The sequence below is a fragment of the Nelumbo nucifera genome, chromosome 8 (genome assembly GCF_055504915.1).
Source record: "Nelumbo nucifera cultivar China Antique chromosome 8, China Antique-T2T, whole genome shotgun sequence".
In the NCBI taxonomy this organism is placed as follows: domain Eukaryota; kingdom Viridiplantae; phylum Streptophyta; class Magnoliopsida; order Proteales; family Nelumbonaceae; genus Nelumbo; species Nelumbo nucifera.
The window spans coordinates 49,686,518-49,700,397 of record NC_142656.1 but is presented as its reverse complement, the minus strand read 5'-3'; the positions used below and the strand labels follow the sequence as shown (position 1 = coordinate 49,700,397).

The 13,880-nt window shown below is 42.1% G+C and overlaps 1 protein-coding gene across 6 annotated transcripts in view; it reads left to right on the top strand.

Annotated features, from left to right (window-relative positions):
* Positions 1 to 13,065, top strand: part of LOC104611705 (uncharacterized) — a 61,867-nt gene extending 48,802 nt beyond the window's left edge. The window contains exons 15-17 of one of the 6 annotated variants that reach the window (XR_016079088.1): positions 5,927 to 6,651; positions 6,753 to 11,969; positions 12,686 to 13,065. The gene's annotated coding sequence lies outside the window, so the exon portion shown is untranslated. Of the gene's footprint in view, positions 1 to 3,803; positions 3,921 to 5,926; positions 11,970 to 12,685 lie in introns of all 6 variants that reach the window. The other 5 variants (XR_016079089.1, XR_016079087.1, XR_016079090.1 and 2 more) reach the window with 5 other exon arrangements.
* The last annotated feature ends 815 nt before the right edge of the window (positions 13,066 to 13,880 follow it).

Here is a 13,880-nt window from a genome sequence, read left to right as displayed (position 1 = left end):
CTATCCTTCCTGAGGTCCCACAAGACGGAGCAATGGCCAATCCAATGTCTCTACCTCCCCAGACACTCCTTACCCACCTTCCATCGATTTCTTGTGCCTTCGACTCTTGGAACAGCACCACATCTGGCTTTTCTCTCCTTAACACTTCCTTTATGAGACTTCTTAGCTACCCTCCCCAGTCCTATGACATTCCATCTTATAATCTTCATTTCACCATCACTTCACTTAGCTCTACCTTATCTGTTAATTTCAGTTTTTCCTCCACCTTTCCTACCTTCCTTCACCCTCTTGTCCCCCCTCCCTCCTCTCTGTTTTTTCAGCTCCCTTACCTTCCTCTTGCCTGCTTTTCCCCCCTCCAAGCATCTCCTTCTTCTGAGTCCTGTCCGAACCTACCTTAGAGATCTTCAGCCCCATTTTCTTAGCCCACTTCCTTAGCAAGATTTCCTCATCAGAGTCACCCTCCCCAAGGACCTCAGCTTCCTTCCCTCTACCTTCTACCACCCTCGTTTTCCTTACAAGATCTTCTCTACTTTCCCCTACTACCTCTACTGCTACTACCCCCCTCCCCACCACATCGCTTGCTACCCCTTCATTCTGGGCACCTTCAAAGTTCTGGAACTCTCTGTGAGCTTGGTTCTCGGTTGTCGTGTCTTCAGGGATAGCACAAACACCATTAGTAACAAAAAACGAATTCACACAGTTACCTTGGATACCTGGTAATCCTGGGGTGGTAGTAGGAAGGCTCAGAGAGGGCGAAAGGATGGCATCCCCCGTCCCCGAGTTAGTAGGTGTTGCTAGTTGGTCATTGTCTTTCTGAATCATGTGGCCTTGGCCTGGGTCTAGCACCTTGACCCTATTTGGTGAGTCAGTGTTTATCTCCTGGTTCACTTCGCTCATCCCTGTACCCGTCCCCTGACACTGGCTTTGGCTTTGGGCCGGTTCCTTCTCCTTTGACAGCATGTCTTCTACTGTGTCCGACATCCTTACGTCTATCGTTAGCTTCAAGTTGGACTGAGACTGAAAAGAATGAGCATCAAGGTTGAGGTTTAAGAAGGCTTCCAGGTTTATGTCACCCATCTCCAGACCATGGTCGCTTCCGGCTATGGAGTTTTCATCCGAGCTAGAGACCTCAGAGTCTTCCTCCGAGTCGCACCAGTATGACTCGCTATCTTCCTGTATCTCGTTTCTCCTTCCAGAAAATCTTGGATTAGGGCGGTCGGCCACCCTCTTTTGCCGTGGATTCCAACTCAGGCCGCACCCATTCTGTGAGCTATCCGATTTCAGCGAAGTTGAAGATGATGATAGACCCTGGATCCTGTCTATCAGAGGTCGACTAGGAAGCCTCACGTGATGACTTAACAAGTCATTTGCTGCTTCACTAACCAATCGGTGGGCCGGATTATTTGTGTTAGATTCGATTCGAACCACCAGTTCATTTAAGTTCGGGCATTCATTTGTTTTACTCCCTTGTGGGCCCGCTTCACAGTGGCATATTCTCCCTACACTAAGCCTTGTATTCAGGTTGTTCCTTCATTGGTTCAACAATCCAGCCATTAATATATCCCTCCATTCCTCTACTGATTATGGCAAGTCTAGCTAAAATAGATAACTCTACATAGTTGTACTCATCCAACTTGATGTTGATAATCTGTAGGGTAGGGTTTTCAAGATTGGGAAGGCCCTTCCCTGACTTGGTTTCCTTAGAAGAGACCTCACTGGTGGAAGTCATCCTTGTAATGGAAATATAACTTCAACTCAGAAACACCAGCAGCTCAAAACAGCACCCCCAAGATGACTACCTACCTTAAGAAAGCAAGAAACAGTCCCTACAACAAGTCTGACTGTGACTGTAATCAGTCCAGAGGTCTAGAACAACTAATGACAGTCCAGAAATCTCCAAAGAACAACTGTAAATAGCCTAGGAATCAGTTTGTACGAATTCTGGGTGCAAAGAAAATCAGAAAATAGAGTTTCTCCGCCTCCTAGTAGATTTCCTGGAGTAGAATTTCGCTGTCCAGCATCAGCCAATGCCTCTCCTGCTTCACAGAGCTAGACCTGCAACTCAGGCCTCTCTAGCAGTCCACAGACTACTCTCTTTCTTCTTACCCTAATAGGGCATAACCAAAGCTGCTTAGGGTTCCCTTGGTCTCTTCTCCAAGGAAGAAAACCGGGTAACTCATCCCCAACCCATGACCACTCCCACAACCCTGGTGAAGGTAAGATTTGGCCCCAAGTCTTTGCTACAAGCAGCTACAGATCTTATCTAACTAAGCCAGTTGGCACCTCGAAAAATGAAACACACATTTAAGAATCCAAATTAACTGCACTTGATGGCTGTATTAGGGTAATTTGGATTAGTGGAACACAGTGGATGTAGAACTAACGGTAATATTCCACATTAGTCAAAAAATACATGGAGCCCATAGTGAGAGAGGTTGAATAACTTGAAGTCCTTTATACTGACAGCCTACTCAACTGCTGTCGAGTTGGACCACCAAGTGCTTATGCCCCACGAATTTGGATTTTCTCCTCATAAAGTGCACCTCACACCAACCTCACAGCTTTATCGCACTGTGTATTAGGAACATCTCCTAATAAGAAGGCTCCGTAGTTACTCACAAGCAGGTTAGGGTTTCAGTAGAATGAAGTTCCATATAGAGAGAAGAAGATAAAAAAAAGGAAAAGAAGATTTGAATCTTAAAGAAAAACTCCTATTGCAATGATACCATTAAGTATTTTGAGCAAGACAAGAAGAGAAAAATGAGAGAAGACAAGAAGAGAAGAGATTAAGAGAATGGGGCGGCTATTCTCTCTGTCCAGCCCAACTAAAAGAGACTTAAAACAAGGGAAAGTACAAGATTGCCCTTCATTAGGCGGGCTGTACATAAACAGTCAATAAGAGAGAAATAACTTAAGCCCAGTAGGCCCAAAATGAAATAAGTTTAAGTAAGAAATATCCCAGCCCATAAAACATTGGGTAAAAGACTTAAACCTTATTCATCAAAAAAAAAAAGAAAAAGACTTAAACCTCCCTTAAGTTTTCTTCTAAATACTGAAACATCCCTTATTTTTTTTTTAAATTAGACTAGAGCCTCCCCTATTGTATGATGTCATCGGACAACCTCCCTTCTGTTAATAATCTCTTTACATCCATTTACACGTGACTTCATGTTTAGGTTAAATTTTTTAAAAACCCAATCTTTCCCTTCATCATCCCTTTATTTGCCATCTTTTTCCTTCGCCTCCCATCTATTTGATTCTTTGAAAGTCAGAAGAACGGATTCATCTTATTCCTATTTCAACAAGTTAACTTTCAGTTGTCTTAATAAAATAATTGAAAAATCTTAACTTTCTTTCTGGATTTGTAATAACGCTTCTTCTGGGTTTGAAAAAATCTTATCCTTCTTATGGGGTTCTTTCTGGAGATGAAATGTTGGCTTGTGCTCCAAATTACATTTTGCGGCCATGATTTTGACAAACACCGTCCCTTGTGTTCCTGGAGTTCATGAGCATTGTACCAGCCCATATATGAGGGTTGGCTGGTTGCATCTTATACGAAGCTATAGAGATTTATTAAACTAAACCATCATAATGGGTGGCTGTGTATCAACACCAAGCAAAAGAATTAGACCTGGAAGCATTGCCACAGATCTAACAAATGCTGTGGAAAGATTTCCCCTTCTTGTGTTGAGTTTTGCGTTATCACTTGCTTTTTCTCATGTTTCTCATGTCTTTCGTTCACTTAGAATTTTGTATGCTTTCAACTGTCTTTGCTTTGCTATTATGTGACTTTCCTGATACAGATGCTTCTTCAAGGCTGGGATTTGTTAGCATTGGAGCTATGTTAACAAATCTTACCCTTCTAGGATTTGAAACAGGAAAAAAAAAATCTTACCTCTCCACTGATGGCATTGCTAAGGGTAAAAATTTCTTCCTTTCCCACCTCTGTATATAGCAGCAAACTCAGGGCATGTTGCAGTTGCATCAGAACTCATTTATGCATTGGATTTGCATCTTGTGATCTTATCTAAAAAGTTCTATTTACATGAAAAATAGTAAAACAGAGACAACTTTCTTTTATTAAAAAATACAGATTAAGTGAACATCTAGAATGGGAACTGATTTACATAATAGACTACTGCTGCGGACTCGATCCTGATCATGTAAATGCTATTGCATGAAAGAATCCTTTGTTTGCAGATAATAAGAATCCCATTCATCCACAGAACCATCCCATCCAAGGTTCAAAATATCGATATGCCCAATATGCCTGTAGTGGTGTATTGGGTGGTATCGATACTTTTTTTTTATTTTTTTCCGAAACCGGTTCAGGGTGGGGGCGGTTTAAGGCTCCTCCACCCCATGAACTGGTCAGAACCCAGATACACCCTCTTTAGGGGCGTATCGGGGAGCTCCCGGAACGATACATATCGGCCAATACGGGCCGATACGTATCGATACTACGAACCTTGATCCTATCCTTTTTCTTTCCTTAGGTTACAGTCAATTGGGTTGCATTAAAAATTTAAACAATGACAAAGGGCAAAAAAGTATTTTTATTGGTTCTGTTAAATATAACAGTATCTTGTTTTAAGATGGGAGGTTTAAGTCCTCTCAGAAATTAGAGGGGAGGTATAAGTATTTAACATAAAACTCGGGGGAGGTTTAAGTCTTTTACCCTAAAACATTAAGACTTGTAACAATTACCATCAAGGTGTTTCACTGGGTTAAGTCTTTGGACATCTTTAAAGATGTTCCTGGAATTGAGGTGTTGAGAAAGTGGAGAGAGGTTGTTGATTCTGCTCCTGGTAAGGAGATGATTAGGTCTGTTTGGTCCCCACCCCCTTGTGGCTTCATTAAGCTCAACTTTGATGGTAGCAGTGAAGACAATCCAGGTCCATCTGGCATAGGAGTTTTCAGAAGTGAGGAGGAAAATATCATTGCTCTCTACTCAGGTCCAATTGGAGCTGGGGACTCATTAAGAGCTGAAATTATGGCAATTATGGAATGGGATTCAAAAGGCTAAAGAGCTGAATGTCAGGAAGTTGTTAATTGAAAGTGACTCAAAGCTTGTAATTAGCTGACTCCAAAAAGAGGAGGACGATGGAAGGTAGTGCTACACTTAAGAGAAGTGGAAAGCTGTTAAATTGTTAGATGGGATAGAAGATGATTTGTAATTGGGCAAAAGAGATGCAAATGCCTTTGCCAATAAACTTGATAATTAATGGGTGGAAAGGAATAACTTACTTTGGGCTGTTTTGTATTGCTTTTGTTGGGGAAGGCTAAGAGAGTTTATCCCTCCTCTTTCTTCTTGTACTAAAATTCCTCTCTTTTTAATGAAATTGATTCTGTTATTGATCAAAAAATAAATAAATAAAGATCATGAAGTAAAACAAAAAAGTAGATTGAAAATACCCTACCCAATAACAAATTCCCGCGCTAAGTTTCTAAGACAATTATCTTCTAGTGAATACTCAAAAAGAGATGATGGCATTCAAGGTATATGCACAATGACTCAAATATCCCCAACATTTTGCATATAGGCTGAATCTGAACCTATATTTTCAAACACGAAGAAAATCCTTATTTGTAGATTTTAACATATGAGTAGTGTGCTAAATTCAACTTTAGGTCTAAACTGTCTAATTGATGTTTTTTAAGTGCCAAGATATTGTTCTAGACTTAAATATTGTAGGCAATTTACACTGAAAAAAACATATATGTATATATTGTTCTAGACTTAAATATTGTAGGCAATTTACACTGAAAAAAACATATATGTATATATTGTTCTAGACTTAAATATTGTAGGCAATTTACACTGAAAAAAACATATATGTATATATTGTTCTAGACTTAAATATTGTATCAACATCTAGTTCAGTAACTCTCTAACACATCTAACCTTTTATGTATATCCATTTAGGTGGCACAACTAACTCCAAACATCCAAATTGCATGCAAGATATGATTATCGATCTGGACCTTTAAGATAATATCCCAAGATCAATTATCATCCTAAGCTAAGTAGATGCAACAATGTCAAACCCTCAATCTAGGCCATCAATTTGGTGGAAAGTGTGTTGTTTAGTGGATCAATCAAATCATCAATAGAGTTTGATCTCCATTCTTGAGAAATGGAGGTGGTTAGTGTAATTGGTTTTACCATATTTGACATCTTGTTGATGCACTAAGATTGAATGCTTAATCTATGCCTTGTCAAGTGGCTTGCCACTATCTGACATACGGAAATAATTTTTGTTCCAATGTCCGGGGTTTATTGATAGGCCCCCAATTAATTTTACATACACCAGGAAGGGGAAAGGTCAGCTGGCGGCCAAGGGGGGGAAATAATTGAACATGGGGGAATTTATGGCTGGAGGGAATAAGGAGAGTTTTTGTGGCATTTATAGCTTGTCAGTTGAGAATAGGAAGAGTATAGGGCATTTAGCATTTATAGCTTGTTAGTTGGGAATAAGAAGAGTGGGGCATTTATATTTCGGCCAGCTGGGCATTTATTATGGAAGGCAGTTATGCTGTAAGATGTGTATAAGAAGGGGCTTTGGGGGATGGAGAAAACAGACTTTTGCTGAGTACAGAATTCTGAGAGTGCTTGGGAGAGCCGGCGGTCTCTCGAAGAACCGACCTACTGTAAGTGATCTTCTTTTATTCTGAATGAATATCAGTTTTCTGTTGAAGTACTAGTGGTTTGGATTCTGCTGTGAGTCTGTGAACTGCGTGTCAAATTTCAGGAACATATCAGTGGCATCAGAGCACGTCTTTCCTCGGCCATGGTGACAACTAAGGAAGTGGCATCGCAGGTGGAGGGTTTCGAAGAACGCTTGACTTCTCTGCATTCTGAAGTGGATGGCTTGCGTGATGAGATAACAGCTGGACTGTCGAAGATCACATCCCTGGAAGGAGGCGTTCAAGACTTGGTAAGGCGTTTTGATCTGTTGCTGCAACAAGAGTCCTTGTCAGCTCCTTTGTCTACAATTGACAATGTTCCTCCTGTATCCACATCAAGTCGTGCGGCTGACAAAGGGAAGGGTGCAATTTTCCCGATGTCCCCTTCAATGACAGTCCCGGAACATACTTCTGATTCACTTCCTCGGAAGTTGGAGCTACCTATTTTTGATGGGGAAAATCCAGACGGCTGGCTTTTTCGCGCAGAGCGCTATTTTGAGATTAATGCTTGCTTCTGGCAGAATGTCTGCAGGCAGCAGTGGTCTGTTTAGAGGGTGATGCATTGGCGTGGTATTATTGGGAGGATGGTCGGCGACCCTTTCGTAGCTGGGCAGAATTCAAGGAACTCCTCCTTGAACGTTTCCAATCAGCTCAGGAGGGAAACTTGCAGGAGCAGCTTCTATCATTACGTCAATCCACTACTGTCAAGGAATATCGTCGCCATTTCGAGGTGCTTTCTGCCCCCTTACGTGACCTACCAGAATCAGTCCTTGAAGCAGCCTTTGTGAATGGGTTGCGCCCAGATATCCAGGCCGAACTCCGACAGATGGAACCCGTTGGGCTGATTAGAAAAATGGTTGCAGCCCAGAAAATTGAGGAAAAGAATCAGGCCTTGTGGGCCTATCAATCCAGTTCATATCCTTGTGGGCTCGCAACTCCCTCTCTAGAACCCACTTTAACTCACGGGTTTCACAAGTGACTACTTCTGCTGTCACCCGACCTACACGAGCCGCAATCCCTCCTTCTCCTGCATCAGTCCCTATTATTAAGGCCCCACCTCCTGCTTTCAAGAAGATGACCGACAAAGAGATGCAGCAGAAACGAGCGAAGGGTCTATGCTTCCGTTGCGACGAGAAATACAGCTCGGGACATTGTTGTGCTCAGAAATCACTTCAGGTTTTATGGGTTCAAGATGACGTGGAGGAACTTGATTCTGATGCGCCTAATTGGGACTGCCGGGGACACTGAAATTGCTCCAGCTCCAGAATCAGCCGCACTTTGTGTCTCGTCTCTTGTTGGGTTGTGTGCGGCAAATTCCCTTAAGGTGCGTGGACGCATTTTGTCACGTGAGGTGGTCATATTGGTAGACTCGGGTGCATCCCACAACTTTATTTCCGCAACTTTAGTGGAAGAATTGAAATTACCCCGCACCCTTACACATGAATTTGGAGTTCAGATGGGAAATGGTGATGAGGTGAGAACTTCCGGAGTCTGCCGTCAGGTTTGCCTCAACTTACTCGAATTGGATGTCATTGCTGATTTCTTTCCCTTAAAGTTGGGTTCTACGGATGTCATTCTTGGTTTTCCTTGGTTAGCATCCCTCGGGGACTCAATGATGAATTGGGACAACATGTCTATGAAGCTCAATTTGGGAGGTGTCCGGGTAAAGTTGCAGGGCGACCCTTCTCTCTGTTCCTCTCAGGTATCTTTGCATGCCATGATGCGCAACTTACAACATGAGGGACAAGGGGTTTTGATAGAATTAAAACAATTGCAGATAGTGGATCCTCCGCTGAACTCTGTCTTGCCTACATCACCGCCAATCTCCACCTTACTAGATGAGTTCAAAGATATTTTTGACATGCCTACAGGCTTACCCCCTACACGGGCTACGGAACATGCTATTGTCTTACAGGAAGGCACTTCTCCTATCTCTGTTCGTCCTTACAGATATCCTCAATTCCAGAAAGATGAGATTGAACGTCTTGTCTCTGAGATGCTGGTTGCGGGTATTATTCAGCCAAGTACAAGCCCCTACTCAAGCCCGGTCCTTTTAGTCTAAAAGAAAGACGAAAGTTGGCGTTTTTGTGTGGACTACAAAGCCCTTAACCGTGTTACGGTTCCGGATAAGTTCCCCATTCCGGTCATCGAAGAAATTTTCGATGAGCTCCATGGTGCTTCTATTTTCAGCAAAATTGATCTTAAATCGGGCTACCACCAGATTCGGGTCCGCAGTGAGGACATTCCCAAGACTGCATTTCGCACCCACGAGGGCCATTACGAATTCCTTGTCATGCCCTTCGGTCTCACCAATGCGCCCTCGACCTTCCGGTCATTAATGAATACTGTATTCCATGATTTCCTTCGTCGCTTTATGCTCATATTTTTTTATGATATTCTGGTTTACAGTGCTTCTGAAACTGCCCATTTGTATCACCTTCGATAGGTCTTCTCTGTGTTGCGCACCCACCGTCTCTTTTCCAACTCAAAGAAATGTATCTTTGCTCAGCCTAGCATTGAGTACCTGGGTCATATTATTAGCGTAGCTGGTGTTTCTGCCGATCCTTCTAAAATCCAGGCCATGGTTGACTGGCCTCAACCATCTTCACTTAAAGCTCTTCGTGGTTTTCTGGGACTTACAAGCTATTATCGCTGTTTTGTGCATAACTATAGTAAAATAGCATGGCCATTGATGCAGCAGCTTAAAAATGATGCTTTCTCATGGAATGCGGAGGCTGAGAATGCATTTCAGGAGTTGAAACGAGCTATGACGACCGTACCAGTGTTGGCCCTTCCACATTTTTCCCAGCCCTTCTTGATCGAGACAGATGCATCCGGGGTAGGTCTCGGGGCGGTATTAATGCAAAATAATCGGCCTATAGCTTTTTATAGCCACAAGCTTAGCCCGTTGGCACAGTCAAAATCTGTCTACGAGAGGGAATTAATGGCCATTGTCTTTGCTATTAAAAAATGGCGCCCCTATCTTCTTGGAAGACGCTTTATTGTTCGGACCGACCAACGGAGTCTCAAGTATCTATTGGAGCAACGGATTGTCGAAGGTGAGCATCATAAGTGGCTTCTTAAGCTTATGAATTATGACTTCGAGATTCAGTACTGTTAGCGTAGGGGTATTTTTGCTGATCTGTAATGTTGTGTTGGAACAAGTGCTCTTAAGTAAGGGCACATAGGTCTTTTCAGTTATGTTTTAGTAATAATATAAATACTTCCTGGCCGACTGGGAGAAGTCAAGTTGACTCTTTCAGTTCGAACCAGAATTCTCTCTTCTCTCTTTCTCTTTCTCTCTTTCACCTTTTCTTCTACCTAACTAATCTCAGACAGGCAGAACTCTAAGGCAGACCTGAATCCTAACAAGTACAAACCGGGTGCCGATAATACCGTGGCTGACGCCCTATCCAGAGTTCCTGCCGAAATGCACTTGAACTCACTTACAGTACCTATTTTTCTTGATTTTGATGACCTTAAGGAGCAAGTTGATGATCCTTTTCTGGCCAACATCAAGCATACCATACAGCAAGATCCGGCTGCCTATCCCGCCTATTCTTTAGTTGGAGAACACCTACGTTATCATGGTAAATTGGTTCTGTCGGCTTCTTCCCCATTTATCCCCCTCTTACTTAAGGAGTTTCATTCGGGAGTTGTGGGAGGACACGCGGGTATCCGCCGGACATATAGGCACATAACAACTGACTTTTACTGGCGGGGGATAAGGCGTTCTGTCCAGGAGTTTGTGCAGGCCTGCGATGTGTGTCAATGCAGTAAATATGAAGCCATGTCCCCTGCTGGCCTTTTACAACCTTTACTCGTACCTGAACAGATCTGGGAAGATATTGCTATGGACTTTATTGAGGCTCTTCCTAAATCAAAGGGGTTTGATACAATTATGGTGGTGGTCGATCGTCTCTCCAAGTATGCCCATTTTATCCCTCTCAGTCATCCCTTCTCAACTCTCACGGTTGCTCAGGCCTTCCTGCACAACATAGTCCGTTTACATGGCATTCCCCACTCGATTGTATCTAATCGTGATAAGGTCTTTATGAGCTTCTTCTGGCGCGAGCTTTTTACCCTGCAGGGTTCAGAATTGCGTCGTAGCTCAGCTTACCATCCTCAGACAGATGGACAGTCAGAGGTGGTTAATCGATGTTTGGAGACTTATTTGAGGTGCTTTGCGGCTTATTCCCCCTCCCGCTGGTCTTCTTGGATATCGTGGGCAGAATACAGCTATAATACCTCTTTTCACACTGCTGTTGGCATGACACCTTTCAAGGTGGTTTATGGGCGTGATCCTCCATTAATCTGCTATGAGCTTGGCTCTAGGGCTAATGCTGATGTTGAAGCTGTTCTCCTTCAGTGAGATGCTATACTCAGGGAGCTACGTGCTCATCTACACCGGGCACAACAAAAGATGAAAGACTCGGCTGATGTGAACCGTCGTGATGTTAATTTTGAGGTTGGGGATTCGGTGTATGTACGAGTGCGACCTTATCGCCAGCAGTCTCTAGCTCGCCGAGCCAATGAAAAGCTTGCCCCTCGATTTTATGGACCATTTGCTATTGTGGAAAGAATTGGTGTTGTCGCTTATAAACTTCAACTTCCTCCAGAGGCAAGGATTCACCCTATTTTTCATGTCTCACAACTCAAGAAGGCAATTGGCAATCATATCTCTTCTCCCGTGATTCCTTCCACTCTGTTAGCTGATATGGATGCTGGTGGAACCTACGGCCGTTCGGGGGGTGCGTCCATCTACTATGTCTGGAGTTACTGGTTCGGAAGTGCTTATCCATTGGCAAGACCTGCCTGATTTTGAAGATTCATGGGAGCCTTTTGACTTACTTCGCGACCAATTTCCTCATTTCAACCTTGAGGACAAGGTTAGACTTTGGGTGGCGGGTAATGATAGGCCCCCAATTAATTTTACATACACCGGGAAGGGGAAAGGTCAGTTGGCGGCCAAGGGGGGGAAATAATTGAACATGGGGGAATTTATGGCTGGAGTGAATAAGGAGAGTTTTTGTGGCATTTATAGCTTGTCAGTTGAGAATAGGAAGAGTATAGGGCATTTAGCATTTATAGCTTGTTAGTTGGGAATAAGAAGAGTGGGGCATTTATATTTCAGCCAACTGGGCATTTATTATGGAAGGCAGTTATGCTGTAAGATGTGTATAAGAAAGGGCTTTGGGGGATGGAAAAGACGGAATTTTGCTGAGTACAGAATTCTGAGAGTGCTTGGGAGAACCGGCGGTCTCTCGAAGAACCGACCTACTGTAAGTGATCTTCTTTTCTTCTGAATGAATATCAGTTTTCTATTGAAGTACTAGTGGTTTGGATTCTGATGCGAGTCTGTGAACTGCGTGTCAAATTTCGGGGACATATCATTTATCCTTATAAGTTTAATTGTCAACTACTGGTTGGTTAAGCACCAGGACAGTCTGATCCAAAAAGGTATTCAGTGTTTTGCCTAATGGGCAGGGTTAAATTATCATCACTAAGTCTTGATATATCACCTGACCACATGTATCTATTTTTTATTTTTTATTTTCTTTTATGGAAATACAGAGGAAGGTATGCATGTGGCAAATAGCCTGGGGTTGGTGCAGAGTAATTTCAGAAGCCTGGGTGGATGATATCTGTTACTATTGGAAACTTCAGGCTATATGTAATTTACCAAACAAAAATTATGTCAAACATGAATAGGGTCCATCTTAATTGACCCCATATAGAGTACAAATTGGCTCAATTTGGTGATGGGAGATGGCACTTATAGGTGGCAATCTGCCGTGCACCTAATTAATTTGAAGAAAGAACATGTTGAACAACGGAACTGATAGTCGTTAAATAACAACTTTAGAAACATGAATCACAGACTTTAGGTACAAAACTTTATCAAATGGCTTTACCAATTTTTTTTTTTTTTCATCCCAAGATTCAGAAACGCCGTATTCTTGTATATTCTGACTTGCTCTATTCCCATTTTATACAGCGGAGATTAAGAAATTTCTCAACAAGACCACATGTACTTTTCGGGCGATGTCATTTCTTCATCTGTGAGATTGTTAACGTTAGGTTTGACATTGAAGCCCATTTTCTGAATGAAGAAAGAAAATGCTTGAACTTCTCCCAAAGGAAACAAAATATAAAAGGGAGAGAACTATACCAAAGTGAGTTGAAATTCTAGGGAGTGGTGTTCATTTTGGATCCCACTTTTCTTCGTTTTGGTAGAACATTTCTTATGATGATAGTAAAATTTATATATTTATTTGCATTTGACAGCAATTTGATTCTCATTTATGTTCTAGTTTGGTTTAATCAGTGACACTCAGCTGATAGTAAATTTATATATTTATTTGCATTTGACAACAATGTGATTCTCATTTATGTTCTAGTTTGGTTTAATCAGCGACTCTCAGCTATCTTTTCTTTCCATTCCATTTGGTTCATTACTCTCCTACCCCGTTGGTAAAAACCCACTTTCAAGCAGACAGCTAACTGAAATCGTTTGGCAAGTTGACGCATTTTACTTTCAAGCTGTGGACTCTGGAAATGCTCATGCTAAGCCTATATACCGCTCTTTTCTTTTGATGTCAATCTGGCTTGTTTCCATATTCAATTAATTTCCATTTTCAAATTTGCCAAGTGGATGAAAAGATAATTTTTAAATGGACTCTATATTTCACTGAGTTTATGGGTGGGGCATGCCAAGGGTCTGGATCACCTTTCTGATTATCAATTTTGATGGTGAAGAATAAAGTTACAGATATGTTCTTAAATATAATGAAAAAAAAAAACCAGGTGGCAAAGATCACTGCTTAATTTCTGTATGGCCAAGTAACCTCTCAAGTCATACTGGTTCCTTGACAGTCTGATCCCGTGAACATCAGACTCTATGGCTGGACGTCCATTGACGCTCTTTCATAGAAAAAATTTGGAGAGAATAATTATTACCTTAGAAATGGTAATGAAAATGTCAACAAAGAGTTGACCTAAATCTAATGGATACTGGTTGAAAACAAAATAATTCCAGTATGCTCTGTTCTCATCTAAGTTTGGTTGGATTAGGTTATATGTAGTCTAAGGCTCTAAGCCCAAATCTAAAACTAAAATCCCGTCTGCGGTAGACTGGGCTGGCGTCTTTCTGCTACAGGCACGAATCAGTGGGGGTTGATGTACGTAATATG